Raw genomic sequence first — 4,684 nt, 5'->3', positions numbered from 1 at the left:
AATATCTCTGCCGCAGTAAATGCTATAAAAACCAAACCGGTAATGATTTTTTTGCCCACCGCCCGGAGGCTCTCTGCCAGATTTGGTAGACAGGCCCTTCGGGGGCGCTCTAATCAACATAGGACATTTCCCCGGTTCGCTGGGGACGACTGGCGCGGGGAGGCTTGGACCCCGTTGAAACTGCGTGCAGTTCTAGTTTAATTTCTTGCTTGTAACTGAAAATTTAGATAGAATTTCATGTAAATTAGGTTTATTGACCATGAATTCCAAGAATACCTTAGTGTAAAACGAGTGGTGGTAGTGAAAGAAAAGCGCCAAACATGAAAAATAAATAAAGTGTTAAGGACAACACAAGGGTCAAGCCTGGATCCCCCTCTGGCCCCCCCAAGCAGTCTTTATGAGGCTGTAGCGGGCTCAGTTTTAAAGCCAGAGTACAGATACTGGTACCTAGACCGATTGAGGCGTCCATTGGTACCAAACATGGTGGGCTGAATGGTAAACTGGCCTATTGGAAAATGGTGTCTTTGAAGATGGGATATTGCATTGCTAAACCGTCTTGGACTTAAATAAATTAAATACACCTGGTCTGACAGGTGCTAACACGCTGTGTGATGATGTGAGTCCACATAGGAGCCAGTTCATTGTAGTAAACCATTATTCCAAACTGTATCACTGTATGAAATGACCTGTTGCCCGGACTTTGAAATAAAACCCCTAACCCCTAACCCTAACCCCTAACTCTAACCCTAACCTTCCTAACCCTAACCCTAAACCCTAACCTTCCTAACCCTAACCCTAAACCCTAACCCTAACCCTAACCCTAACCCCTAACCCCTAACCCTAACCCCTACCGCTACCCTCACCTTCCTAACCCTAATCCCTAACCCTAACCCCCCTAACCCTAACCCTAACCCCTAACCCTAACCTTCCTAACCCTAATCCCTAACCCTAACCCCCCTAACCCTAACCCTAACCCTAAACCTAAACCCTAAACCCTAAAACCCTGGGCTTTTAAGAAGAGGAGCGCAGTTTGTGACCCAGAACAAGTTAAGGGAAAAACACATGACTTTTACTACTAGTACTACTTAAAGGAGTTGGTGTTAGATAAGATAAGATAAGATTCAACTTTATTGTCATTACACATGTTCAGGTACAATGCAACAAAATACAGTTTTTTTAGAGAGCCTCTGAACCGCAGCTATTTAAAACGCCGCCACAATGCCGATGCGCAAACCAAGATATTTTATTTAATCTTAACTGGTCATCTTGGTGTCTATACTTAACTTCACTGCTGCAGGCCGATCACCTGTTGACTTACCTGTAACGTGTCGGGTCGGCTAAGCTTCAAATGCAGTTACATCATCACATTACAATCATTACAACACACTGTTTTTGTTGAGGATTAAGGCCAAATAAATATAGAAATATAAAATTAGAAAATAGAAATGGAAATGGAAATAAAAAATAAATAAACAACAAAGTGTATACTTTGCTTGAGTACCACCTGGGGTTTAAGGCTGGGTGACAGTAAAAAAATGACAGTACCAGCTTCCTTAAAGTGACAATAAAGTGCTTATTGTAAATACTGCCTCTGCATTTCATGTATTTATTTTATTTTACACAGGTGTGTAGTGTAGCTATACCTCTGTTTTGGTGGCCTAATGTTTACAGTAGCATCCATAACAAATTTCTTTCTAAAACCATGTACAAAAAGAATCAAATGCTGGTATTGTTTGACTGGAGAAGTTTTGATACTACTTGGTACTGGGTTATTTTGGTGGATACCTAAATCATATACTGTATGTGTTGAGTACAAGTTCCCATCCTTATCTTTCCGTGCACGTACCTTGTTGTGAAAGATAATCAATATTAACTCCACATTTCAGAGTATTTTCTGCACTAATTTGCCAACGTTTGTCCAGGTGTCGCTGTTTCGGAGAAAAAAAAGTGCATACTGTGCTTGAGTACCACCTGGGGTTTAAGGCTGGGTAACAGTTAAAAAATGACAATACCAGCTTCCTTAAAGTGACAACAAAGTGCTGATTGTAAATACTGCCTCTGCATTTCATGCATTTATTTTTTATTAGGAACCACGGGTGTGTAGTGTAGCCATACTTCTGTTCAGGGGGCCACTTGTATCTCTTGCATCCTCTTGAATCCATGACAAATTTCTTTCTAGATCCATGTATAAAAGAATCAAATGCTGGTATCATTTGACTGGAGAAGTTTTAATACTACTTGGTACTGGGTTATTTTTAGCTGACAGCTTATATGTATGCGAGTACAAATACCCATCCCTATCTATCTGTGCACGTACATTGTTGTAAATTAAACCCACATTTCAGACTATTTTCTGCACTAATTTGCCAACATTTGTCCAGGTGTCGCCATTTCGGTGATGTGTATCTAGAAAATGTTGAGATCCCAACGCTCCATCCTTCATCACTTGAGGGACAGATGTGCAAACAATGGACTATTGAGTCGTGTAACTACAAGGTACTTTCCAACTGAATAACATAAATAAGTATCATCCTTAAAAGGACCAATAGAAATTATCAAGTACTTTTCAACTGATTGTGTAGAGTACAATTTGTGGTTAACGGGAAGAGATGAGTGTATGAGTGTATGCTTACAGTAAGAGTGTGTGTTAATGGGGAAATAGGAAAAAGAGGTTGAAGAAAGGTCCAAAGGAGGTTTTGTGTGTCTAGCTGAATATAAGACAGAAACAGACAAAGATCGGGGTCATTTCCTCTGCAGATCTCGGCGGGGGCGTTGGACTGGACGGGACATCACCGGACCCGACAACCTGAATAAAGAGTTGGGATTTTAACAAGCAAACAGCCAAATAGAGCTTCAGAAATTCTTTTCAGTGGATTTACGAGACAGAAGCCCCAGAGGGTAACCATGACGACCGAGAGTTCATCCCTCACCTACGCCAAACAAGTCGTAGCTGTCCCGGTGCTTAGCACCACCCAAGACAATTGTGATTGGTTTAAAGGAATGCCAATAAACCAGAGCAAGCTTCTCTCCCATCCCTGAACGCTGTGTGGACTTGGCCAGACCCTCCTCCGCAGCGCTGTGGAAGAAGGTCTGGTAAAGCAAGACCTGTGTCAAGGTCTGGTTTTTTTGTCCTGTTTTCCCTCCCTTCGTCGGGTTTCCTCCCTGGTCTTGCGTTTGCATCTGGTTTCTCCCCGGTCTCATGTTGTTGGTCCTGCCTTGTGTCCCTGTCCTGTGTTTCCTGTTTTATTTTGAAGTCAGTTTTTTGTCTCGTCTTGCCTCTAGCTTTACTTCCTGTGTCTCCCCGCCCTTTGATTACCTGATGTTTCCCACCTGACTCCCTGCCCTCTTGTCACCTGCCTCTTGTTACCTCGTTACCTCGTCCCCTCGTTACCTCGTTACCTCGTCCCCTCGTTACCTCGTGTATTTAATGTCTGTGCTTCCCTCGTCTCTTGTCAGATCCTTTTGTCGGTCTGGTGTCCTTGGTCCCTGCCGAGCCTCTTCCTGACTGTGTTTTTGACGATGGTTCCTGCTCCTGCTCCTGTTCCCGTTACCCGCTTCCCCCCGTGGGTTTTCACAGCCTTTTGTTTTTGCCTCCCCTTTTTCCCTGGACCCTGTTGGATTTTGGGATTTTTGGACTTTGCTGTGTGGTTGTTTTGCTCCCTGTGTTTTTCTTGGACTTTTGGTTAATAAATCCTTGTGCACCTTCTCCCGCCTGCCTCCCTCTTCTCTGCGTTTGGGTCCTCATTTTCTCCTCAGCACAACAACTAGTTCTTTGCAGAACCAAACCCTATGAAGGTAACACTTCACAACATATTTGGGAACCCTAGTTCGCCTGTGGCCCTAGCCTGGCCTTTCCATTTGAGATGGTGCAGAACCAGACATCTGAGATGATACACAATGAGAGGGTACAAAAACTACATAGTTCATGGTTTGTTGAGAGAGGATGATCGTTGTGCACACACTCACTAGGTTTCACAATATGAAGTGTACTTTATCAAACGACTTTTCAACAACAAACTGTAGCAAGAACAATGTCCCAACATGTTCCTTTTATTATTATCGTCCCCATGGGGAAATGAGCTCGCAGCAGAAATCACATCACAAAGCATTTCCAAACAACGTTAAGTCAAACAAGACAAAGAAAAACGCAACATGTAGACATCGTTACTCATAACATGGACCAGAGCACTCAGGCATGTGTGTGTGTGTGTGTGTGTGGGGGGGGGGAGATAGGGTTCCAGACCAGATGGAAAAAAACAAGAAAAATAAATAAATGAAAAATAAGCCATTTTTACCATACAGTAGTAGTAGTAGTAGTTTATTTTAACATGTAAAACAATAAAACAAAAAATGTACATAGATACATTCATGCATATATATACTGTATAAATAAATTAGGTATAAATGAGGTCACGTATTTGTCAGCACAATCTTCCAAAACAAATGAAGGTCATTCAAACAAAAGACATTTCCATGTTCAGAAAGGAGTAGGAAGAAGTTCATAAACAACTTATCAGGTCCGACCCCCGTTCTCGACTTTTATTCTTTATTAAATACAAAGTCTGATGCTTCACTTATTTACAAAACACATGCAGATGCATACAAACATACCTACACTCATTTACACTGTTTTTGATTATTTTCTTCCCTTTCTTCTTCTTTCTATACCCTCTATCTATAGCAG

Source organism: Etheostoma spectabile, chromosome 23 (genome assembly GCF_008692095.1).
Source record: "Etheostoma spectabile isolate EspeVRDwgs_2016 chromosome 23, UIUC_Espe_1.0, whole genome shotgun sequence".
Lineage (NCBI taxonomy): Eukaryota > Metazoa > Chordata > Actinopteri > Perciformes > Percidae > Etheostoma > Etheostoma spectabile.
This window is presented reverse-complemented; position numbering follows the sequence as displayed.